The sequence below is a fragment of the Ammospiza caudacuta genome, chromosome 12, assembly GCF_027887145.1.
Source record: "Ammospiza caudacuta isolate bAmmCau1 chromosome 12, bAmmCau1.pri, whole genome shotgun sequence".
Taxonomy (NCBI): Eukaryota; Metazoa; Chordata; class Aves; order Passeriformes; family Passerellidae; genus Ammospiza; species Ammospiza caudacuta.
Window position 1 is genome coordinate 22,546,285 of NC_080604.1, and position 27,370 is coordinate 22,573,654.

The 27,370-nt window shown below is 39.5% G+C and overlaps 1 pseudogene; it reads left to right on the forward strand.

The window, feature by feature from the left end:
• LOC131563238 (ras GTPase-activating-like protein IQGAP1) lies at window positions 1-27,370 on the forward strand (annotated as a pseudogene).

Genomic DNA, 27,370 nt, shown 5'->3' on the forward strand with positions numbered 1-27,370 from the left:
GCATTGTGTGTTGTTTGTGTATCTCCTGTCTTTTAGCTTAGGCCTTTGAGGGCCCTGTCAGTACCCCTGGCATCATTGTTAGCATCTGTGATCTCTGCATTCCCTGGTCTGGCACCCAGGCCACAGAACTTTTGACTCGGGAGCTCAGACAGGCATCAGACTCTCTTCTCTCTTTGGATGCATCCAGTCAGGTGTCTTGTCAGGTCTTGTTCTGAGCTGTACGGACAGCTGTGCCCCACCTGGATCCATTATGGTGGATTAGGACTTGCAATAAAATGAGGTTAGGTACAGCATTCTGACAGTAGGATTCCTAGGCATCCATCTTTGCTGTCCTTGGAATTAATCATTCAGTTATCATCTTCTTCCTTTAGGGTTCTCTGAGCCTCATCAGCTCACCATCGTCTCAGCTCGGTCATGTCCTTTTGCATTCTCTCCGTCCTTGCAGCCATTTTCCTTGCCAAGAGATTTGTGTCTGTGTCTTGTGCCCATTGTTTTATGTTGCAGTTCTTGCAATGTCCTTAGCATATATTTTTCCTTGATCTCTATCCAAATGTAATCTCTTCCCCAAGGTGTTCTACTTTTTTAATCGACTTCTGTTTTGTGAGTCTTGTGTTGAAGAGTCACAATCTTTGAATACAAGCAGAGTTGGAGATTCCCACACTGATCTCCTTTCTTTTATCTAACAGAGTTCTTTGTTCTGCACTGAACCAAACCATGGCTGGATCCCTCTTTAAGTAGAGAATTGAATCAGATGAACTCTGGGATTCATCTCAACCTGAGTTATTTCATGATTTTCAGGATCAGTTGCTGTAGATGTAGATTCTGTTTGCATTTAGCTAACTGTAAGGTCTTTATTTTGCTGAACAGTAAATTTTACTGTACTTGAATAGCATCCACTTTTCTGATAATACAGCTGATACTACATATGTCCTTAATAAAAGAGTTTTCTAAAATACAAGGTTACTGTATTTTTAAATGGTATTCCATGCAGGGCCTTAGTTTCATGTGAAGATTTCTTTCCAAGCCATAACCTTGGAATATTGTGAACTCTGGCCATTTGGGCTTTCTAGAAGCTCTTAGCTGGGTGTCTGAGGATTCAGTTTTGTCTCTGCATGTGGTCTCCCTGAGGTGCTTTTTTATTTTTTCCTTTGAAACTTTATTTTTTTGATTGCAGCGCTCAAGAATTACAACTACTTTGGAGAGGAGAAATAGCTTTGGTTTCTTTGCTAGTAAATAATGTTTTCTGTTGAAAAAATAATGTGGTTCTGAGCTGTTACTTGATTTAGGAAGGACTAACTGCACTTTTGTTCTGAAGCAATGCTTGTGATTATTGTTAACCAAGAATGGAACTTTGTCTTTCTCCTCCCCCTTTGCCTTCCTCCCTAGGGATTTTGGCAATTGGTCTTATTAATGAAGCTCTGGATGAAGGGGACACCAAGAAGACTCTTCAAGCCTTACAGACTCCTGCAGCAAAATTGGAGGGTGTAGCCCCAAAGGTAGCACAGCATTACCAAGATACACTCCTTTGAGCCAAGAGAGAGAAAGCGCAGGTGAGTGCAGTTAAATGCACCTTTTGAAAGACCTTTGCATTAGTGTTCTGTAATGTTACTGGTCTTGAAAGTCCGGAATCAAAACTGGCAATGGAGAAGTGGCCATTCTGCATACCTTCAACTGATCTTCACCAATCAGAAGGAGATTTCAGCTAGCAGTGTCAATCTGTGAACTGTGGAGATGGGTGTAAGGATATTAAGAGCACATGGTGGCTTGCTATAGCTAAACTCAGGTCCCAAGTGAGGTATGTATCTTTTTTGTGGAAAAAATGATATTCATTATCTGGTTTTGTGAGGAGACCATGTTCATTCCAGGAGTACTGAACTTCTGCTTGCAAGTTTTCTGCAAGCTTAAGTACTTTATTCTCATGTTCTGTGTTAAATGTATTCTGAAGTATAGTTATATATATGACAAAAAAGAAAGTTTCTGGAAGTGGAAAAATCTGTAAAGTGATAAATTAGAAAAAAGATGTGAAACAACATGCATACATGCTACCAGCAAAATATATATGCTGTTGTTCACCTGATGACACTTCCATTGCTTATGGCTTTTTTGAGCTGAAGTTGTCATTAGCCAGGGACTTCTACCTACTTGTACATAGTTGCAGTTTTCACTAATTGAAAGGTGAAGATGAAAAGAGGAAGAGCAAGTTTCATCTTACACCTTTCATCAAGGTATAAGAAAGGATGACAAGTGCAGGTGTGTGTATGCAAGTGATTTTTGGGTAGTAGGGAGGGGACACTGTTTTTTTTCCCCATATCTATTTACAGAGAAGTAGCAGATGTCTGCTTTCCGTGACTTGAGAGTGTTTTGTTTTCTTTTTTCTGCTGTGGAGCTCATTGTTCAAGTAGCAATGCACAATTTTTTACAGAGGCTAAGGTCTAGATTGTGTTGAACATTTTGTTTTTGACTAAAGGTAAACCAGTATGATGACAATAGAAAACTGTATGCTATTCTGATGGAAATCATTGAGCACCTTTCCCAAGGGTCTTGACAGGGTTAATGTTCCTCAGGATCCATTTTGCACTGAAGCATTTCCTCTCGCTGAGTCAGAATGAAACAATGAAATCTTTTTATCCTGTACTTAAACTTGTGCCAGACTGTGCTGGTAACTTCTGGGTTGGTATGAAATTACCTTATTTAGACATAAGATAAATAAAGGGCTTCTCCCAGCAGCATGGGAATAATTCCAGAAATAGAAAGATCATATTATACAGTAACTATGTGGGGAAAATAACCACAATCTGAAGTCAACTGTTACGAACTAATGATTTCTGTACCTCGGGGCTGAGAAGGATTAATGTTCACCTGAAGATGTTGTTCAGTTGCTTACTTGATTGGGGAGTGCTATATCATGCTGATGAGAGAGGTGAGAGGGGAAAAAACAGTAGACTCCATAGTATGTTACAGTGTGTGTATCTTGCAGAAAGCCTTGCAGCAGTAAAACTGTAGAGAAGCCACAACATGGTTTTGACTTCTGTGGATACATAGTACAGTAGAGTTACAGTGATGATTCTCCCCCACATCCTGGACAGGAATTTTGCTGTTGCTGGTACTCTTGTGGGACTGTCTGGCTTTCAGGTGAAATCTGCCTATGAAGGTCATGTTAAGCTCTTGAATGAAGTATCATTTAGCCAGTTAGTTTCAGATCTGCCAAAACAATGGTTAAAATATGGAAAGCACATGAGGAAATGTTCATTTTAAGTCTGACCTTAAAGCCCTTGAATGTTGTAAATAGTGGTTCTTTTGTGCACTGTGATTATTATTCCCTTCCAGAACTAAAGGTTTCCTATGTTCTGTTTGTATGAGAAAAGTTGTCAGAGGGATGGTAGTTGCATCTTAGCATTTCTTTTGGTAGTTACCTACAGGAAGGACCAGTGGGTGGAGAGAAGCTTATGCTTGGCAACTGCTGGGTCATTGTTCTCTATGTATATTTTGGGACTTGCAAAACACTTGTCCCTTTCCTCCTCTCAAATTTCTGTGTGTAACATTAGCTCATTTGGCTAGATTTCCCAGCCAAAATACACGATACTGTGTGATCACTGTTCCTTGACAGGCCATCTGTTAAAATAAAGGTTTAAAACATGGCTTTGACTGCTGTGTGTGTACACCCATCCACAACACATACGATGCTTTTTGCTTTGTTAGTTTGTACAGGTTTGTGAAGTTTTGTGGGCAGGGAAATGAGCAGCCTGATGTGACCTTTCCCAAAGGTTTATTAGTTTCTGCACACATATGTGCATCAGCAGCTCTCGGTAGTCCTTCTGTTGAAGGACTAACTTCCTGGAAAATCATATACTCTTAGCTAGTATGGCTTTAGGACTAGCTGGCACTAAGTCCCTGGCCTTGTGTTTGCTCATCTTATTAGAGTGATTCTTATTGATAGAATTTCTTGTTTGTTCTGTTTACTGCGAATTTCTTTTGTCCAGGGAAAGTGTTGAGTTTGGTAATGCCATAGTAGTCTCTGCCAGTCACAAATCCACATTATATCCTTGTGCTGGAGTTAGTTAGGAAGACTGAAATACTTATTTTTCCCTCTATTATGGAAAACTACTCTATTGGCTGTTTCTGAATATAGGTTATCTTACTTGGCAAAAATAGTGATACTTTTCTCCTGATATTGTATATTTTTCTTGTTGTATTCTCTTCAGGACACACAGGATGAAACAGCTGTACTTTGGCTAGATGAAATTCAGGATGGGATTCATAAGGCTAACAAGGACACTGAGGAGTCCCAGAGATGTAAGTATTATCGCACAGTATTGCAATTAATCCCCACTACCAGCCAAATACCACTTATTTAAGGAAAAGTTGGGGGCTAGAAATGTCATATACATGTGGCAAAGGAAACCAGAAGAGCCTACAGGCTTCTGGTGCAGGTGTGGTTTTTTGAGGAGTGAATGTCAGATTCTTCAAATACTAAATTTCTTCTGTTGTGGGGGGATATGCATTTTTTTCCAGTTTTGCATGTGACCATTAGACTACGTTACCTTGTTGGACCAATCTTTTTCAAATTGTTTGTCATTTGCGACTAATTGTGTGTGTCTGTGGGTGATTGGTTAGAAGTGAGAGTGTTCACATGCACTATTGAAATGATGCTTTCTGGTGAGCATTACCTTTTATTTGTGTGAGGTACTGTTGTCTTGTCTTGGTTCTCTTAGATATTACCAGACAAACACTCACATGGTTTTTGGATACAAAGAGTACTGCCTGTCAGTGATACTCACCTTTGCTCCTTAACGCAGTTGGCAGGTGGACTGGTCCACCCGTTGTTGCTTTCCAGTCATTATAACAATTTTGTTTCTGTCTGCAGAAACAATTAAGTAATTATTGCTCTGGTTGTTGAGTTGTGGCTGGCTCTGCCAGAAGAAACTGTGTTAACTGAAACAGACATCAGAGGAGAGCTGTAACTGTGTATGTTGAAAAGTTCTGGTGATAAATCAGCACCATACTGGGACTTTGGGCACACCATTACATGCTGTCAGGTGCAGTTTCACGCATGGCTGGATACTCTGTACTGAAGAGGCCTCTATACTGCAAGTCCTCGAGTTGGTTTTTTATTTATGTTTCATGTTTATGTACACTTAAAATTTGTATATCTTACATACAGCCCAGCTATGAGGGTGTGTTCATGTTGCCTTGCTCTGTTCTGCCCTTCTGTGCTTGCTGTGAGCTACTGAGACCCTGCGCTAACTTGCTTTCTGGTTTTATCCAAGTCTCCTTAGGAATTCTAGCCATTAATGAAGCAGTAGATCGTGGTGACGTTAGCCAGACCCTGAGTGCCTTGCGTTCACCTGATGTTGGGCTGTACGGAGTCACTCCAGAATGTGCTGAGACGTACCAGCAAGAATTGTCAGAAGTTAAGAAAAAGGCGGCAGGTACACCTTAAGTGGCTAACTATCAGTGAAATAAACGCAAGATTATTGTTTATTGGAATTGGAACTAGAGGTAAAAAAGCCCCTGGGAAAAAATCCTGTGTTGTAGATAGCAGCTGTGGATGCTCTGTGAAATAAGGTGTTTTTTTTTTTTTTTTTAAAAAAATGAGTATTATAATGTTCTCCACTTATACAATGCGTTGTGTTTAGGTAGCTCTCATATGAGGTCATTAGGGATTCAGAAACATTCCTTTCCTTGTTTGGAGAAAGAATAATCTGTAAAGGAAATTTCCTGGTTGTAAAATTTGTATGTGTGAAAGGTAAGACACTTGTCAGTGTGTTTCAGACTTCTAATTGCAGTTTCTGCTCTTAGGGGGCAATGGCAGCGAGTGGGTGAAACACTGGGTGAGAGGAGGCTATCATTATTATCATAACCTGCGGACCAAAGAGGGAGGATGGGATGAACCAGCAGAATTTGTGCAAAATGACACTCAGCTGTCACGGGAAGAGATACAGGTAGAGTAATAGATTAACACATACTCCTTCTCTCAAAAGTTGACGTTCTCACCATTCCCACCCTTAATGCAGCTCTGAGATAGAATGCTTCAATGCCATAGTCATGTTAACTCGCTTAGTAATTCATTTGATTTGCTAGGCATCATCAGATTGTGTGTGTCCTATTGTGACAACTCCTTGTCCTATTTCATGAAAATTTATCCTCTCATTAAGAGAGTACGGGACTGTGATGTCACTGTTTTTTGAAACACAGCTTTGGAGTTTCTTGTAAGCACAGTATGGAAAGCTGATGTAACATCCTTTTTTTTTGTATTTCCATTTTCTTTTTCTGGCTTCTCTTCCTATCATAACATTAAATCAGAGCACCATATCTGGAGTCACTGCAGCATACAACCGAGAACAGTTGTGGCTTGCAAATGAGAACCTGATTATGAAACTTCAGGCTTGCTGTCGAGGGTATCTTGTTCGCCAGGAATTCAACTCAAGAATGAATTTTTTGAAGAAGCAAGTCCCAGCAATCACTTGCATTCAGGTAGTGATACCCTTTAATTCTGTTTGGAACTTGTACTCTGCAGTTGTTTTCTGTACACAAGCTTATTAACAGTTTTTGTTCAATTCAAGTAATTACAGCACACAATTGTCTTTGCCTCATATTGTAACTTATCTAAAAACATTTCCTTCTCCAGTGAGTTTTGGTGTATTATTTGCTTTTAGGTGTCATATATAATTGATCCAGTAATCACATAGAATTGGAGAGAGAAAAAGTTACTTGAGGAAGCTTTAACAGTTATTTTTTTATACGTTTCGGGAGTGAGGAAATATGAAGTGTGTTCTATGTGTTGATGGTGATAGTACCATGAGATGCATTGCTGCTGTGATTCATCATGAATTAAGAAGAAACAACATGGTCTTCAGTATTCTTGCTTTTCTTGCTTTTCTTGTCCAGGGATTTGGAGGATAGCTGGATAATTCAGCATGAAATCAGGTGCATTTACAGGACAGCCACAAAAAAATTATTCTGTGATGTTGTAACTGAATTATGTGCAAATGCAACAGTTGCTTTGCACTCTATTACCATTTTATTTTTTCAGCAGTATATATCCAATTGTTTCTGCCTAAGTAGCGGATACTCTGCTGTATATTTAACAGAACCTCCACACCCACTCCCAGCTCATTAAAATAACACACTCTCCCTTTAAGTGTAGTCCAACCCCTTGCCTGACTTCTCTTCCCAAGTGTGAATGGCAGTGGGTCTGCTGGGAAAGCTTAAACTGTTACACCATTGTTCTCAGCAGCAGCAGCTAACACATGATCCTTATGTAGAACAGTTTCTATCAACTTGACTGTTTCACTGTATCCTTGACCCCTAATTGTGCTTCAGAAGGCCCAGGCTCTTCATGGTGTAATTTCAAGTCTCTCATGATTACATTTGGAGAACAGTTAATGCTTGACACAGTGTCTCTTGATAAGACAAGCACATCTCCTTCATGTTTCATTTAGCCAAAAGGGCAATTGGAAGCTGAGGAACCCAAAGAAGCTCAGATTTGCAATTACTTCTGTTCAATTAGAAAAGTAAAGTGAATGTGCCTGTTTTGTTTTGTTTTCAGTCTCAATGGCGTGGCTACAAGCAAAGGAAGGCATATCAAACCCGTTTGGGTTACCTACGTGCACAAAAGGACCAAGTAGTAAAGGTAGTGCAGGTTTTCTGCTTGCTGTTTTGGTAAGCCTTTGGGGTAGTGAACTTCATAGATAAGTTTTGGATCTGAGTGTTTTGGTTACCCTTCAATAGATTCAATCAATGACCAGGACGTATCAAGCCAGAAGACGTTACAGAGATCGTCTGCAGTATTTCAGAAACCACGTAAGAGGCTATCTTGTTAAATATATTCTGTACCTGACTTTGGTACTCTTTCCAGAATGATGTCAAGTGCTTTTTTGTTTCTTAAATCCTAGATAAATGATGTCGTAAAAATTCAAGCCTTTATTCGAGCAAACAAAGCCCGAGAAGACTACAAAACCCTCAGTAAGTATTTCCAAGAGAATAAAGCTGCTGAGGCTTGAATCTCTGTTTGTGAGGGATCATAGATTCATAGAAGAGATTCCCCAATTCTCTCTGCCTGTCTCCATTGGAGAGATGCTTTAGCCCATGATAAATCTTTGTAGCCCTCCTCTGGACTCGGCCCTGCAGCTCCATATCCTTCTTACTATATTGGGGGCCCCAGAGCTGAACACAGTACTTCAGGTGGGGTCTCATTAGAGTAGAGTAGAGGAGGAGAATCACCTGCCTTGACCTCCTGACCACACTGCTTTTGATGCAGCCCAGGATGCAGTTGGCTTTCTGTGCTGCAAGTGCACATTGCTGGGTCACATCAAGCTTCTTGTCAACCATTATGATATTGGCTGTGTGGTCATAACATCAAGACAGTTTTGAGGAGCAGTCGGGATGAAGTTGATAGGGAAGTGCAGGGTGTAGGTAGTTCTTGAGGCTGAAGGAGAAGTTGATTCTAGCTGTCTATTTTTTTTTTCCCTGCTGAAAAATAGAACTGTAGCTTTGCAGTTAGCTCTGACAGTGTGTACTATCCTATGCTAATACTTTGTTCTTGATTTAGTTCTCTTACAATTTTCTCAAAACAGGAGAATTAAAATGTATGAAGCTAACCGGTTAGACAAGATGGTACTAATTTGACTCTGGGTGCTCCTTGATGTGCTGTTTAAACATAGATAAGGCATATATTTACTTCTGTTTGCCATCCCCTAGCATTGTCTATTTTCTTTCCTGTTTTTAGTTAATGCTGAAAATCCACCTATGGCTGTGGTTCGGAAATTTGTCCACTTGCTTGATCAGAGTGACCAAGATTTTCAGGAGGAGCTTGAGCTAATGAAACTCCGTGAAGAAGTTGTAACCTTGATCCGATCCAATCAGCAACTGGAAAATGACCTCAATCTCATGGACATCAAAATTGGTTTGCTAGTGAAAAACAAAATTACATTGCAGGTAAGAAATGTGTGTTGGGAGACCAGCTACACGTAGAATTGAGCCCAGTGGTAGTTGGCATGGAGAGCTCCTGGCCTTAGATGTTGGTTGCTCAGACCTAGTGGAAAACATTTCCCCTGACTTAGTTTTTACTCCCAGTATGTTCTTAGTTAATTCCACTGATTTAGTATGTATCCCTAGAAAGAAAACTGTAGGAGGAGAAGAAACAAGTCCTGAAGCTAAAAAAGGCAGCAGGACTATCTTGAGCTAATAAATGCAACAGGTTTTGTATTGAATGGCTTTGAGACTGTTTTGTTGCTCCTTTGGGGTTAAACAAGTCACATGCCACAAGCTTTCAGCCAAGGGGGTGATTTTGTAATTTTGTCAGCCAAGGGGGTGATTTTGTAATTTTGGAGGCAGGAGACATGCTTGTGAGGCTTGGTTGCTTGTTGGTTAAAGGAAGTGCCCTCTATCTAAGCTTGGCTGGTGTGATTCATTTCCAAAAAAGAAAAAAAAAGGGGCTCTTGCTGATACAGCATTGTCTTTTCTTCAAGCTGAAGTATTGGTCAACTTTCATGTGGTCCTGAATTCATTACACTAGGCTTCTCTGAGCACAAAATCTCAATTGGTGTAGTGAAATTTGTCTTAGAAGGAATCTGCAGTGGTTGGGCTGATGATTGCAGTGAAAAGTGCTATTGCTGTCAGAGTATGTGGAGGTAGTGAGTTAGGTGAATATAGAACAGTATTTGTAAACTGTAAGCCCAGTTTAAAAAAGGAAAACATTTACAAGTTTCTCCAGAATGCTACCAGCTCTGATCGTAATTGCTGCCAAGAGTGACTAGCCCATCTAGGGTTTCAGACCAATTCACAAAGTCAGGAACGAAGCAGAACATATACTTCTAGTTGGAGAAACTGCTGCCACAGCAAACAATGCTTCACTTTTATAGCCCCAGGCATTTCTTGACCCTGCATTTCCACATCCAAGAGAACTAGCTCTCAGATGCAACTGTTTTCCAGTATTTCTTGTTTGAAACTTCTCAGAGTGAAATCTGTACCTTTTCTTTCTTTCCAGGATGTTGTTTCTCATAGCAAAAAACTTACCAAGAAGAACAAGGAACAGCTCTCTGACATGATGATGCTGAACAAGCAAAGGGGAGGTTTGAAAGCATTGAGCAAAGAAAAGAGAGAAAAGTTGGAAGCCTATCAGCATTTGTTCTACCTACTTCAGGTAAGCAACTTCTTACACTGCTTGGTAACCTTTTGTCATAGAAGGTGATATGTCTTAGCAGAGTCTTTGCTTGTGCGCTGTAGTTGTCATAGAAGTAAGTAAGGTTGAAAAAGACCTTTCAAATCAAGTCCAGCCAGCAACTGTTTTGAGCCACCTTAGTTTTTTAGCAACACCAGTGGGGACATGTACACTAAGTAATTTTTCTTGTTGTTGTAGACTAACCCAACCTACTTGGCCAAGCTGATTTTTCAGATGCCTCAAAACAAATCCACAAAATTCATGGATTCTGTCATCTTCACGCTGTATAACTATGCATCCAATCAAAGAGAGGAATACCTGTTGTTGCGACTTTTCCAAACAGCACTGCAGGAAGAGATCAAGTATGTGGTAGCATACGGCACATTCTTGCTGTTGAATCAGTTTTGGCAGTTCCTGAAAATGAGGCACCTTTTCATGTGAAGTCTAGTGCTTATATGCAGATAATGCTAATCTGTCCCTTCACTGTCCTTTTCCCATTTCATATCTATTAATGTAGTCTATCAAAGAAGAATCAAGTATGTCAATAGAAGATGAAGGCTTTTCACTTCAATCAAGATTTCACAACATGGCAGCTACTTCTGATCTGATGCAAAGTCATTCTAAAATTCAGTCTAATCTCAATTCTCCAGTGTCTGATTATAAATATGTCCAACAAAGTGCAAACTCAGGCTTTAGGAGCCAGGAAGAGAGCTAAATCTAAGCTGTCTGGATTTGCAAAAACTAATGAGGAGTCTGAAATCTCTGTTGTTTGGCACTTCTATTTCCTGTCAGTGTTAGAAACTCTGGCTGTCCTCAGACATGTTTTGTTGGATTGCTTAGGCCTTAGGTGCTCAGTGTAACATGACTTACATGACTGTAACTCAAAGTGTGAGTTTGAGTTACATGACTTAACAATGCAGAGTGGCACAACTTGCTGTGAGGAAGAATATGCAATGAACTTTTTAAGGAACTACCCTCAAGCATTTTTGGGAATGCTTTTTAAGCATGAAGGTGCCTTGAAACAAATAACAATTTCTAAAAAACATGTGTGTCTCCCCCCACCACCCCACCCCCAAAGTTATGCTTGGAACAGTAGTCCAGGGAAGCGTAGGCAGTGACAGAGTTATGCATACCTAAAATTTCATATGGATTCTTTCTTCTTCAGATCAAAAGTAGACCAGATACATGAAATTGTGACTGGGAATCCTACTGTTATTAAAATGGTGGTAAGTTTCAATCGCGGTGCCCGTGGTCAAAATGCCCTGAGGCAGATCCTTGCACCAGTTGTGAAGGAAATCATCGATGACAAGTCACTTAATATCAAAACTGATCCTGTGGATATTTACAAGTCTTGGGTTAACCAGATGGAATCTCAAACTGGAGAGGCCAGGTATGGGACCTGTTAATACTGTATTTTTCTAAACATTGCTTAGCTGCTTTGCATTGCTCAGTTAGTCATTCAAAACTTGCCTCCTTGGCTCCACTGCATGCATCTGCCAACTGTCTTGTCAAGACAGCTTTCATCTGAGAGTTCTAAAGTTCTTACTCTGGTTATGGTGCTGAGAGTATTGAACAGGAATGTCATTAAATTATGGAAAAAGAAGTACTCTTTGGTATTTTCCTATGTTAACTTGATAGTTAGCTATGAGATGCCCTCTAACGTAAAATAGTGTATTGTAAGAAAATGTATTTGGAAATTGTTTCCATGTCAGTCCCTGTTCATGTCATGCTTGGCCTGTGCAAACACGTACTGTTCTCAAGCACACAAAGCCGCTCTTGCTGGCAGGAACCATCACATTGCGTTTAATTCTCCTTGGTCCTAATATCTTTCTAATTAATATCAGCCATTGATGACAAATTTATATTCAGCTATGTGATTTTGTGTCATTCTGGTTTCTTTTTCTTCGGTGGTTGTGATTTGCTAGGACTTGAGGATTTTGTTGTGTTATTGGGATTTTTTAATGTATTAAAAAAAAAAAAGCAAAAGCCATACAGATGAATGACTTCCTCTATATCTAAAACAGTTGTATACATTTGCACACTTTATGCAAAATTCTGGATATGGTAAAAATGGAAGTGATGATGTGTATTCCGCTTCTTCTCTATACATGAGATTTAGGATACACCTTTATGAATTATCATTTGTTTGTGTTCACTGGAATACTATGCAGTAGTTTCAGCTGATTGAAAAAAGGATAACCATTCCTTCAGCAGCATGTTATATTGATTTTATGGATGCTGCTCTGCTTGTGTCCAAGTTTTCATCATCTTAATACTCAAATGTGTAGCTTTCATTTTCACCAATTCGCAGTCTGAAGTACCACTATGTATAATGAGTGGTGCTTTTTTTGCCTGGTGTGCATGCTGTAAAAAAGATTCAATTTTGAGTTAGCTGGGTCTTTCTCTCAGTGGCCAGCACAAGGGAAAGTAAAGGAAGTAAAAGCAAAAGAATTTCAGTTCTGACGGTGCCAAACAGGTTAATTAAAAGCAGTGCATAATTTTTTGCAGCGAAGTGAATATAAGTTTCTGGTTTTGGCAGTGAATATGTTTCAGGCTATCAGTTCTTGAAGTGTACTAGCCTGAGGAATACTCTCCTTTATATGTCTGACTTTTTCAAATAGCAAACTGCCATATGATGTTACTCCTGAGCAAGCCCTAAGTCATGAAGAGGTGAGGACGCGCCTGGATGCCTCAATCAGAAACATGAGGACAGTGACAGACAAGTTCCTTTCTGCCATTATTAGTTCAGTGGACAAAATCCCGTGAGTCTGATGCACCACTGTTATCCCTGTGAAGTTGCTGGTGTCTTCATGCTTGCAGCAGTCTTATTTGACCTTTTCTTTCTCTCAGGTATGGAATGCGTTTCATTGCCAAGGTCCTAAAAGACTCCCTGCATGAGAAGTTTCCTGATGCTGGTGAGGATGAGCTTCTGAAGGTGAGGATCTATACACCTTTGTAAGGAATTGCCAGCCGAATTGGCTGTGGCGAGCTCATCTCATTCTTCTCTCTTGTTAGGTGTATGTTTGGAGAGGAGCGCATGTAAACCTATTCATTTACCTCTACAGATAGAAAATATTTCACATCAGGCTATTGACGTCATCTTCATACACATCGCTTGAGATGTAATACATTGTTTAGAAGGAAGTATCCTGATGCTTCTGTTTTGTTTTTAGTATCTTGGGCATTTGGACCTTTAGGTTTCTTGACCTGGGGTTTACTGTTGCTCCTAGAAAATAAACCTTGGGTTAACTAGTGTGATCACTGCCTGCTGCTCCTTCCTTAAAGAGACAAGTTAAAAAGTCTGTGTGCCAAATTCTTAATGCCCCATCTGGAACACACTGGGATATTTTGACGGCACTATGTAGAATTGCTTCCCATGATGCCTGGTCAGTTTTGTATTTTGCATTTCAGTTGGTTTGGAGAACTAAAAGGATCCTAATATTAGTTGCTCTTAGATGACTACAGCATCGGGGTTTTTGTTGAAATTTCGTTGATTTTGTGGCTTCTGGGAAATTCTGACTTTATTCCCATGAATGCTTTACTTTTTAATATACAATATATAGTTTGGTTATTAGAATACTTGACAACGTCTCTTTAAGCTTTTCTGCCTCTGCTTCATTACAAAATAATTACCAATCTGAATGCTGTTTTCTTCTCTCTTCTAGTTCTGTGCTTTCCCATTCTGAGACATCGGTTCTTTCTATGCAGGTGAATTAATTTCTTCCATCTGTAAATTTAGGTGGAAAACTGCAGGTTTTGTTAATCCTCATGGAAATAATGTAACTGTCCACATGAAAGTCAAAACTGCAGTTGCGTGCAATACCTACCTGTAGATTTTTTTTAGCAACTGAAGATTCTCATATAATATACTGTTCTTTTTGCCCCACAAGTTCAAATGTCATTAATTCAATTTCTTTCATGGTTGTTTTTTTCTTTTTACTGGCAGTAAGCAGACTGTTAATGGTCAGCAGACTGTTAACATCCCACAGCATAATTTGTGAGAGTACAGCAGAGGCTTGCATAAAACACTTGTCCAAACATGGCCTGACTGAAACCAGTTATTAATTTCTGGGACTTACCAATGGCTAGGTTTTTTCTCTGTGTTTTCACCTGTTTGTTCAGACCCCAATCTCTTCCATGCATTTTAGTCACATGAAAAGCAGGTGAAGCCAAGGTTCAGTGACCTGGCCTTCTGCAAATGAGCATGTGGTGAGAGAGCTTTTGCTTTAAATCAGCACGGTGAGTTAATACCTTTCCTTGCTAGAATTACTTTTGGCAAAATACCCAGCACAGGGTAGAAGAATATTGTGAGCATATGGATAATGTGATAATCTTTATTTGTAGTTCTTTGCTCACATTTGACTAGGTAAATTGGATTTTCAAAGCATCCAATGCCATTTGTTTTCTGTACTTCTGATTTTCTTACTTCTGGATTAAATGGCTTCTCACTAACTAGGGATTTGTGCCAGAATATCTTGCTGGGTTATAGAAGAAGGCTTTTACTCTGAAAGAGAGAAGGGCGCTTTGGACAAGAAATGGAAAATCATTTCCTCAATTTACCTTCTTGTGTGCCATTCTTCTTCCCTATTTTTTCTTTGTCAGAGATGGCAGCCAGTGCTTTATGCTTCTTTAAAAATCGGCTCTTGTTCTACACTGAAACTTCATTATCAGATTCCTCTATATTGTGGTCATTCTGTCCTCTGTTAGGCTAATTCAGTTGCATTTAATTCTCCTGACAGACTCTCTCATGCTCATATCAGTAGTTCATTGGTAACTTGTAGTATCTCCTATCCGTACATTTTTGTAAGTTGCAGTTCTAAATCTTTACGCATAGGAATATCTGCTGCTGTATTGTCCTGTGACTGATGGTGCTCAGGCTTTCCTCTGTGTTGACTTTCCTATTGCATCTTTATGATATTGGTTTTTTTTAACACTGTAGATCTTTTGGGATGGTGTGTGCTTCTGTACAGCAGAACCTTTGTGTTGGAAAGAAGCTTACAAGAAAATAATTTATCTAAACACAGAGTAGTTTCAATAAAATTTGGTTGGGTCCTGTACTTTTGTTTATTGATACATTTCTTCTTTCTTTCCCAGATTGTGGGCAACTTACTCTATTATCGCTACATGAATCCAGCTATTGTTGCACCAGATGCATTCGACATCATCGACCTTTCAGCTGGAGGTCAGCTGACGACAGATCAACGCAGAAACCTCGGTTCCATTGCAAAGATGTTACAGCATGCTGCATCCAATAAGATGTTCATGGGAGACAATGCTCATCTAAGCATCATTAATGAATACCTGTTGCAGTCATACCAGAAATTCAGGTAGAAGAACGTAGCTAATTAAGTTGGGAAGTTTGTAGAAGGGTAACATTGCAAGTAAAAAGGGAAAACAGTAAATTTAGAATATGAAAAATTCTGTCTCTGTCAAATATACAGTTTATTTAAAGTAAAAGATTTCAGTCCAGACTGCCACAAGCATCAGTGACAATGGGAGATAAAATATATACCTGGGATTTATGAACAATGGATTCTATTTTCATGAGATTGCAAAGTCAAGAGTTTCAAGTGTCCAAAATAAAGGTTGCTTTTGCACGTGCTTATTACAGTACTTTGGACAGGACATACATTCTTCTGTCCTGTGTGAACCCTGGTTGCATATGAAAATCTAGTGGTGATGAGGAATAAAGCAGGTTGGCATTTAGCTATTCATGTAGTTGAAGTAAGGTTTTGTTTAAGAATTGTCATATCTCCTGTCTTTTGGAAAAAGGGTAACCAGAGGTAGTTGGGGGCAAAGGATGATAATGCAGTGGAGGCAGGAGAATGAGATCACTGAAGGCAGTTCTGTCAATTTTGAAAATGACCAAATGTCAACATGGCCAGTATCAATTGATTGAATTTACTAGTTTGCTTCTGATGTGCTAAACTAAAGCTGCAAACTGTAGTATGCCATAGTGTACCATAGTTTAAAGGGGAGAGTCTATGCTTGAACTTGTCACAGGGAGGTAATACTCTTGACATATCTCAGAGTCATACTGAGTGTTCTCTCCTTCTTTGTTCTGAAGACGTTTTTTTTCAGGCGGCCTGTGAGGTTCCCGAATTGCAGGATAAATTTAATATTGATGAATATTCAGACTTGGTGACTCTCACTAAACCAGTAATTTATATTTCTATCGGTGAAATCATCAATACACACACTGTAAGTATGCATTAGTCACAGTTGCTCCTTATAAGCAGTGTTTGTGAAGAAAATGCTGCTTCTGTCTGAAACACAAAGGTACCAAATACAAGGCCGAAAGTCGTAATGATTGTAGTTGGTGAGAGCTTGTTGGTTTATCGAATATAGTAGTTTAGGTACAGCTTCACTAAGTTTCTTTGGAAAGCATTTGAGTATTTTCACATTATTGTCACGATTTTGTCAATATTGTGATATTGACACAGCTCTGAATATTGACATTGCTGCTTTGGAGTTCAGTGATTTTTTTCTAAAAGATACCAGCCTAAAGTAATGAAATTCTACTGTCTAGAAAAGGATATATTGTTAAAACATTATTGTTTTTTTTCTATTCATCTAGTTGCTCTTAGACCATCAAGATGCAATTGCTCCTGAGCACAATGATCCAATTCACGAGCTGCTGGATGATCTCGGAGAGGTTCCTACAATTGAGTCTTTAATAGGTGGTCTAGTTTATTCTGCTAAAGTGATATGTGATATTACCTGAAATGACTTAAAGTGCAGTAAAGAAACAGTAAGAAATCATCACAAGTCCTTCGGGAGGACATGCTCTAAAAAGCAGCTGCAGATTTGTTGCAGTATATTTTCTCTGCATAATTTACTGCCCTAAAAAAAACCAGGGGTTCTTTCTCTTCTCCCCACCCACCTCACCTTATCCCACTCTAGAAGTTTCCAGAAGACAGATGGATATTGACATATTTTCTTTGTTCCATTACACTGGAGCCATTTCTCTGTGCTTGTGTCCCTGTTCCAGTTTGTTTGCAAGGATCCGTCCTTACTGGAGACCTGTAGGTATTCCTTGCAGAGTGCAGTAATAAATGTATTAAATTGCATGTGTTCCTTTAAGAGTCTTTGGCATGTGGACAGGTGATCTTCCCCAACAGACAGGTAACATTTTTCCCCTCCTTTAGAGTTACTTTCCATAAGGAAAATAGAATTTTATTCCCTTCTGGCTGGGAAAAGAAGGAACTAACACTGCTAATCTGTGAAACTGTTCTGGAAACCTGAGACAGTTTACTGCTTCAGGATGTAACACATACTGGAAGGATGCACAAGTTTTTCTCCCTCATTGGTTTCTGTGTTGCAGTTATTTGAAGTTTCTAGTCTAGCAGAGGGGAGGGAGGCAAACCAGGCACAGTTTTTGGAGAAGATGCTCTGACAGCAAACACTAACCTTGAAGTTGCTTAATCAGAAAGGTTAGAATCTTCTAAAGGAATGATTGCAAGCACATTTTCTTCCAAGCACTGGCAAAGAACTGTAAGAGGCATTATCTGAACAAGCAGAGACCATGGGTTTAGCTAGAACTCGCCCTCCTTCCCCATTTCATTTCTCCTGTGTGCATTGTTTCACTGTGGCTAATATGTCAGATCTTCCTGCAACCCTTTAAGAAATGGGGGGAAAGCTACCAACTATTGTTCTGGTGAAAGTTCATGTGCAGTTAGAGGAAGAAAATTTCTTTTTGATGGGATAGCTTACTTAGTTCAAGAGATGATGATAGGCTCAGTTGCTAACAAGCTCTTTACTCTTACCTTGAAACATGCATTTTGATGAGGACATGGACATATGGGCATCATCACATTTTTGTTTTCTGCTTTTGGCAGTTCAGCCACTCTTCTAAGTGAGATACTGAGATAGAGTGTGGAATGCATGTAAATCTTTAAGGCATTCAAAGTGGTGACTTTGTGGTGCTTTTCTGGCTGGTGCGTTCTCTCAGATTTATTATGAAAAAGTCTGATATTCAAGATACAGTCTGATATATTCAAGAAAGTCTGATATATTCAAGATGATGTCTTTAAAAGTTGGTTTGGGTTTTGAAGTGTCCTTTGGACAGTATAGGAAGCAGTCTAATTTCTCTGTGTCTGTTATGGGAACAATTACGAAGTCCTAACAGTTAAGAAGGTAAAGAATGTGATTTAATCTATAAACTCTCTCTGCTTGGCAGGGGAAGGTTCTGGCAATGTTAATGACCCCAACAGGGAAATGCTAGCAAAGACTGAGGTTTCTCTCACACTCACTAATAAATTTGACGTTCCTGGTGATGAGAATGCAGAGATGGATGCGAGAACAATTCTTTTGAAGTAAGTAGGAGATAACTGCCTGGTTTGTTACTTAAAAGAAGGAGCAACTGGAATTTTACCAGTTAATCAGCATGTGAAAATGAGAGCATTGAGGCATAATTTAAGGAAATGTGGGGGGTCTGTTACTCCAAATACACTGAGATTGTAGTCATGTCCTTTTCCATGCTGTGGCATGACTTTTAATTGATGAAGACTTACAGCCTTTTTGAGAAGCATAGGTCTTATAACCTAAAGGAAAGAGAGCAATGGGCTGTTATTTTATCTCACCGCAAAATTATTATTTCCGCAATAATAATTTTATTATTGCCAGAATATTTATTCTGGAAAACCTGTAACTAGCAGTGACTCTTGGCTGGTTTTAAGCAAATCCCTATTGCTGAGATGTACAAAGCAGTGACCTGATGTTCAAATGCATGCTTACCTCCTCTTATGCATTCCTGCTCAGATGGCAGTTTGAAAAATCTTTGCTCAGCATGTACTAGGTGTAGGCAGACAAATCATCTCCCATGAGAAGATTTTGTCTCCAAAAATAACTTTTACCGGACTTCTTAAATGATACATCAGTATTTTCCTACCCACCAGACAAAGGTCACATTGATTTCAAAAGTAAAGATTTACCAGCTGCACTGGTAGTCATTTAAGTTGTGGATGATGAGGAAGGTGCGTATGCGATGCACTTTGTGTGATTCCAAAAATAATTCCAGCTGGACTACAGAGATGCTATTTGGTTTTATTGTGTGGCTTAAGGACAGAAGTGCTTCACAGTGGACACTGACTGTGATTAAATCTCAGCTCAAATCAAGGAAATGACCCTGTCTGTTGCCAGGCTGCACTTGAGATCTACCTGTCTCCCATCCACATAAGAAAATAATCCTTCTGAGTTTTTTGATACCTGTTACAGATCACTGAAGCATGCTTATGGATGGATAATATTACAGAGCTTTTCTGGTTGCACAGATGGGCTGTGGCTGCTACCTGCATTATCATTCACCTTGAATGCAGTTTCTGTGGTCCACCTGGCAGTACTGGGACTACCTTCTAATATATGGGGTAGCCTCCTTGCTGTTTGAAGAAGTTTTGGGAAGCAAATTGTGCATATTACAGAGAGGAACCTTTCGAGGAACCAGTTTCCAATAACGCACTGTCCAAAACGTAAAGTGCTTGTCAGGGTTCTGGTCTAGTTTAGCCTATGCCTACCTGAGTACTTATCCAGTAATAATCTGACTTTAAATAAATCAGTAGCATTGGTATTGTTGCAGAACAGAAAAGTATTAAAGGTCTTTCTATTTAATTTTTTTTCTTCTATTATCCTTGATCTCTTTACAGCACAAAACGTTTAATTGTTGATGTAATCCGCTTCCAGCCAGGGGAGACGCTGACTGAAATTTTGGAAACTTCAGCTACCTCAGAGCAAGTATGATGCTGTTTGTCTGTGCTGGTTTTAGACTTGGAAATCATAATCTATCTAGATATATGTGAGATTCTCCATTTAAGTATTGCAGTGACACTGTCTCCACTGATGATGGAGCAGAGTGTTAAGATAATCAGGAGGGTGTACAGTGGAAGTAAATTGTACGTGTGAATCTTACTCCTGCAGCAGTTGCTAGAAACTGTTTATGTAGAAGACCACTTTAGATGATAGATAGGCTTCTCCTGGTCCCCATATGTAGAATGTGTTCATCAAAATCTGTTCATTCGAATCAGTATGGGAATCGCCAAGCAAAACTCTTTATCCTGTGTTATGCCAGAGATCAGACAATCTGTCTCTGCTTCTTTTTGTCTTGTTGTAATTGATCTGCTTATGAACTTGCAGGTTTTTGTTTTCTTCTAGGAAGCAGAGCATCATAGAGCTATGCAGAAACGGGCCATTCGTGATGCTAAAACTCCTGATAAGATGAAAAAATCTGTCTCTGTAAAGGAAGATGGCAACTTGAATCTCCAAGAAAAAAAAGAAAAAATCAAGGCAGGCCTGAAGAAGTTGACAGAACTAGGGCCAGTGAATGCCAAAAATAAATACCAGGAACTAATTAATGACATTGCAAAGGTATACCATTTGATGGTTTCCTAGTAATGATAGTTTTCCCAGTTTCCAGCTTTGTGAAACTGGCATGAGTTTTCAGAGGGAGAGTAAGGTTTTTAGTAGCTAATTTATAGAGAACAATCATGCCTTTTGTTGCAGCATTTCCAGCTCTTGGCATGTGGAAAGTCCTTTACTTTTATACAGTGTTTCTGTTCTCTCAAACGACTGCGTTGCCTGGTTCTCAGATACTTTAAGAAAAAACTTAATAGCTTGGAAGGGAGGTCCTGATGTGTGATGTGTTTTTCTGCTCTATTTCACTAATTCAAGTAGTGCCTCTACAAGCTTAGTCACTCAAAGAAGTTCTGCTCATAACTCTAAGACATCCTAATTGTTATTTTGATTTAAATGTGCCTGTTAAATAATCCCTAAATTATGAGGAGAGTTGCTATGAAAAACTTACAAAAGAGATCCAGTACTGTTGTATATTGCTACAGTGACAATATATTTTACATCACATTGTTTACTGAAAAACTATTTGGGAAATGTTACGTAAGTAAACCAACTAAATAATCACCTTTAGGGATTTGATAAGAATTAATTGTACTATAGATTATACGTGTCACAAATTAAAGTATCAGTCAATGAATGTAGTGTTTTCTTGTTGAGATATTAAGGCAAGTGATACTTAAACGCTGACTGACAAAGAAAAATAATGAAGTCTGTGTGCTGCTATGGTTCTTGCGCTCGATTTGTAAGGTACTTTCCAGTGCTGGCAGAATTACTGCTTTTATCTCATGGGCTTTCAGTGCCTACTCTAGTCATTGCAACTAGAACAGAACTGAAGTTTGAGAAAGCCACAGAAGGTGCAACTTTGTAGAGTTACTTAGTTCCACAAATAGTCATAACAGAGAAAAAGCTGTGACACTTAAACTGGGGCAAGTGCAAGTGAGTGCTCAAGCCTTGCATTGAAGCAAAATCAAATTGTGTGTTTCAAGTACTCAGTGGCTCTGGGACTGAGCACCTGGAGAGCTCAAATCACTGTTAAGTCTCTGCCTTTCTTTGTGCTGTAGGATATCAGAAATCAGCGTAGATACCGTCAGAGAAGAAAGGCGGAGCTAGTGAAGCTGCAGCAGACATACAGTGCCTTGAACTCCAAAGCTACTTTTTATGGAGAACAAGTAGATTATTACAAAAGTTACATAAAGACCTGCTTGGATAACTTGGCCAGCAAGGGCAAGTAAGTATCTTGGAACTGTAGAACCATAAAATGGTTTGGTTTTGAGGGGACCTTTAAAGACAATCTGGTTCCCACCGCCCTGCCATGGGCAGGGACACCTTGCACTAGACCGGGTTGCTCCAAGGCCCATCCAGCCTGGGCTGGAACAGTTCTGGGATGGGGTAGCCACAGCTTCCCAGGCAACTTGTCCCGGGGCCTTACCACCCTCACAGGAAGCTGTTGACTGCAATTCTTTGAGTGTGACCATCCAGTTGATCCTTATCCATCAAGTGGTCCATCTATCAAATCCCTTTTTCTTCAGTTTAGACACAAGGATGTTGTGTGGAACATTGTTGAATGCTTCTCCACAAATACAGGTAGATGATTGTCAGTCAGAAATGGAGAAGAAGTAGAAAACCTCATCCAGAAATGGTATATTAACCCTGTTGTAGCAGATCACCAAATGGGCCGGGCACCTGAGTGAAGGTATATTGGCTGTCACCAATTACCTCCTTGTTTTTCATGTATCTTAGCACAGTTTCTAGGAGGACCTTGCCAGTCACAGAAGTGATACAGATTGTATCTTCCTTATTTTCCTTCTCCAGTTGATATGAGCTTGACTGGAATGCCACATTTTCTCATACATGGTGGATAGTGGCTTAGCCACTTCTTCCACTGGTTCCCCGAGGACCTGTCTCATCAGGGTCCATGGACTTCCACACCTTCAGATTCCTTAGATGGTCTTGAACCTCATGACCTGCAGCAGGTGGTTCCACGGCCCTAGAGGTGCTTCTTACAAGAAAGCATGTGTTGCTAAGAAGAACCATGATGCTATCTGCTGAAAGCTCCTTGTCCAAGCTCTTTCCCACAGCAATAGTCTTAGCAAAAGGGTCTCAGCAGCAGTAAGAAAATACAGGGTGAGGCCCTTGCCATGAATGGTGTCAAAAAGATAATCTTGAAAGATTTTTTGTTCCCTTTGGGAGAAGATAGTGCGGAGAGTCCAGTGGTACAAACGTTGTTGTCCACATAGGCACTTACTGCTCAGTCAGTCTGTCCTGTTATCCTTATTAGAATGAAAATAACATAGTTACCTACAAAGAAACCCTTGATCACAAATTGTCCCCATTTCTATGCCAAATGAAGTCAGCTGTTACAGTGCTAGACAAATTAGATTTTCTGGGGGGGAAAAAAAGTTGTTGTCTTCTCCTGTCATATGTGAGAATGTGAACCCTTTTTGTTTGCAGAATGAAAATACAAGCAAGTTTCTGAGTAGTCTCAGCTTTTCTCCATGTCAGTTGTCATTAGACCCCATTTTGCCTAATGAGAGATGGTATTGCTTTTTATGAAGTACCATATCCTTAGGTTTTGGGTAGGATTTTTTTGGTTTTGTTTTTTTGATTGGTTTTTGTTTGCTTTGGTATTATTATTATTCTGCTTAAATGTTAGTGGTAAATAGTAGAAAATTAAGGATCTGATCTGGGCTACCAGTGCTTTGTGGGTAAACTGACTAGTAGAAGTACATAATTATCTATCATTAGTTACAGTTCTTTAGCTGTACTGATTCTATGCCCTCTTTCAAATAGAATTGAAAATTTACTGCAGTGTCTTTACTTGTGACCTTCTAATTTGTTTGGTTTGTCTTTTTTCCCCAGAGTCTCCAAGAAACCTCGAGAGATGAAAGGCAAAAACAGTAAAAAGATTTCTCTGAAATACACAGCAGCTCGACTTCATGAGAAGGGAGTGCTTTTAGAGATTGAGGACCTGCAAGGTAACCAGTGAGTATCTATTATTTAAAACTCTTTAGAGCTAAATAACCTTTTTGGAGGAAAAGGAAAATAGATATGCTGAATTCCTGTCTTTTTCTTAGAACTAGTCTAGGTGCTGATAGTTGAGGACCAGAAATTTTGAGATCTCTTTGAGGCTGTGTGACATTGTCTCGCAATTCTGTTATTTGAATTTTAGTGTTATTGGTAGACTTAGTTATTGAAGCTGGAAAAGTTGCTTTGATGACCTAGGCTGGCATCCCTAGGGCCAAGACACCTTGCATAGTGATCACTCTTCAGTTCTCTTTTTCTGGTTGGAGCAAAGCAATTCTTTGATTGAGAAGTGTAATGTGATTTAAACATGACATCGTCTTTCCCCCAACCGTTTCTCTGTCACCTCCACAGTTATGGGAGGGTACCTCCTTGGGTGAATTGTTATTATGCCTAACAGCTTCCATTGCTGAAAAGTCAGCTTTATGCTAGCTTGAGTTTTTCCAGCTGTAGTTTGCTAGCCTTGAGAAGCTGGCATGTCTTGTGTGGAATATAGAGGAGCTGGCTGTTACTAGAATTTTTTCACCTCTGAGTCATACTTTGTACTCGGTGCACTAAATGAGGCATAAATATGTGGCACTAAAGTAGACTGCTTAGATTTTGCAAACTAAATTAAATGACCCTGTTTCCTGCTATGCTTCTGTGAAGATAGGATTTACCGGACATAGAATCTGTTAGGCTTCTGTTCATTGTTGTATTGAGTCTCTTTGGCTTGTATGGGCTCATTTCAAATGGGGATAATAGAATAAAGAGTTAAGAAGAGAATTTTTAAAAATTTGTCTTCAGGTTTCATCTCATATATTCCCTCCCTGTGATTTGTCATTTCTCAACTTCATAGGTTTAAAAACGTGATTTTTGAAATCAGTCCAACAGAAGAAGTGGGAGATTTTGAGGTTAAAGCAAAATTCATGGGTGTACAGATGGAAACGTTTATGTTACATTATCAGGTAAGAACTGTCCTGTTTAATAGTCTCGTGTAAGTTCCCGTGCCAGTCTCTTCATCAAAATAGCAGTGACACATTTTTTGCCTAAATGGTCTGAATAATGCTCTCAAAAATAACCCATTTATTGCAGATGAAACAGATGCAACACATACAGGGGATCCAAACTGCTTTTTGTTTATTTGCTAATGAAAGCCTGTTGTCGGTCTGTGTTCTTAATTATGTATACACATACACACACAAAACAAAAACTTGCATTTTCAACAATTTGCTGCTACAGCGGAGAGCTTTGGAGTCTGTGGCACCTAGGCTTGTGTGTGATGGCTTCAGCCAGTCATTGTGTATTGGTATTCTTTCTGCTACTCTACACTTACCCATTTGTTTCCGGTTCTTAAGTGTCCTCCTTAGGTGTCAGCCTCTACTTAGGCCACCAGAACAGGCATGCCGACTTCACGGTTCCCTGTTCTTTTTCTCATGCCAGTATTTTCACACCTGGTGTCTCTGTCCCTTTCTTTCCCCACTCCCTGTGCATCTTGGTCTTTAGGTTTGTTAGTTGTGGAAGCCTCAGGCCTTTCAAAACAGATTGTGTGCAGTAGCACTGTGCATTGCAGTTAGTCCATGCCAGCTTGGCTGCTGGGATGGACAGCTGCCTCACACCTTTTGTTTGCTTTGAGGGCTCCCCTAGTAAGTTCCGGTCCTAATCTGTCAGAGCTGGTCATTAACTTGTTGGTTTGTGGGGCTACCCAAGGTCACATGGTTTACTATACCAGTATGCCTTTGTAGCGCTGCCCTGCAGATAAAGCAGATGTTGTCAGAGGACAGCACAAGGGATACAACATCACACACGTCCACCCATATGCCCACACCTACCCACTGTGTTACTTGCAGGAGTGGGATTGCGGAAAGAATTTAATCAGTGAGACAAAATCAGTGCAGGTGCATTGCTGACAAAGCAAAGTATAACTAGAAATACCACCCACGTAAACACCTGAGAGGTTGAATCGACATCATATGCATACTGACTGAGATGCCTTTTCTTTTTGCGCCGTAGATTGAAGCGCTGTAAGCCGCTTCCCTGAGATCTGTGGCCACTAAAACTTTCAGAAAGGGACACTGTGGAATGTTGTAATGCTTCATGGGTACATGATAGAATTAGGCACATAGGAAACCTAAATGTTCTAAATGTTTATGGCTACTGTGCAAATGACAAGGCTGGAGATGGCTGGTCTTCTATTTCTGTTCTCTTTTGTAATTTTTTTAAACCCACTGCTTAAAATAATCAAGACCTTTAATGTCTTAGAATGACTATTTTTTTCACAGTAAAAGTGGCTCTTTAATAAGTCTCTTGCTTTTCTATGTTATGCTGTGTACTTTTTTGTTGATATTCCTTAAGATCTACTGTACTACAGGGTCTTATATATTCTCTGTCAGCTCTTGACAATTCTTCACTCATTAAGATAGTCTCTTTGCAGGATCTCTTGCAGCTGCAGTATGAAGGTGTTGCTGTCATGAAGTTGTTCGACAGAGCAAAAGTGAACGTCAATCTTCTGATCTTTCTTCTGAATAAGAAATTTTATGGGAAGTAACTGACCTCTGCCAGTAAGTCTGTGAAAGGGGAGATGGATAGAAACCTGCACATGCAACTTTTAATAATGTGGTGATGTATCAGTATATTCGCACCGTGTACTAATTGTGTCAAATGTATCATGAAGGAGGACTAAGAACCTCTTGGGAATTGACAACCCTGATTGAGTCTGCAGGGAGTTGGTTTCTTGTTTATTTATAGTCTTCCAACTTTGAAGATCCCCTTTAAAGAGGTTATTTTAGAATGTATTTTTACATGGGTTTGGCAATTCAACTAATATTCGAGTATACTTAGGCCATCTGAATGCTTAGTTTGCCTACTGTGTGCTTTATGAGGCTTGAGTTATTTTTGCCTGTGCAAAGAGAAAGCTGGCACTATATGGAGGTCTATTAGCCTCTTCCTGAGAACTAAAAAAGGGTTGCAGGTGGTATTTGGACTCCAGTTATTCTCAAGCAAAGATGACCAATGGAAAACATGGTTAAGATTCAGGTTATCCGTTTGTTTGCAAGCTTGCATTGGTAGAGGTGGCAGTTGCCAGTTGCCAAGATTAGAACTACTGTGGTCAGGTAATCAGTAAGCATAAAAAGTTATTGAGCTATTTGTGATGATGTACTACAGCCACATATAGCAGCTTAAGTGTCTCATTTTTCTCCATTTGCTTCTGTTTATCACATTGTAGTAATTTACAGGTGCACCCCTAATGGAGGGACCATGGAATGTATTTACTAGGGCTTATAGATGAAAAGATTTTTGTGGAAGGGGAGGGTAGCTGAAACAATTTCTTGTGACACGTTAACTTTTAATGTTGCTTGCAAAGCATTTGAAATGTAAAATTCACTTTTTTTTCCTCAGTTTAGAGCAATGTTATATATATATCTGTGTCTGATGCAATAAATGTTAGTTTTCTTCCTTGGACAAGTCTGTAGGTAGAGCCTGTCTCAAATAGATTAGCTTTTAAAAAGTTAATTTTTTTCTAGCTACACTCAAATTCCTTTATCTTTTATTATTTCATGGGGGTTTCGTCTGTGCTTTTTCACAGTGGTGGTGGTTGTTCTGTTATATCCAATAAAAATGCAGAGACTCTTACAAAATATAATTGACCTTTAAATTCATTTGCTTCAGCTGTTTCCCCAGTTTTTTCCTTCAGTTTTTTTTAACAGACACATCTCCTGCAAATTTCAAGTTGGCCTGCTTATTCAGGTTACTGTACAGAGTTTAAATGAACTTTTTGATCTACTCCGAGGCAAGTTCTTTCAGCTTATGTCTTTTTTTCTCATGAAAGACGCTCCTAGTATTTGGAATGTCCATGCTACTGAG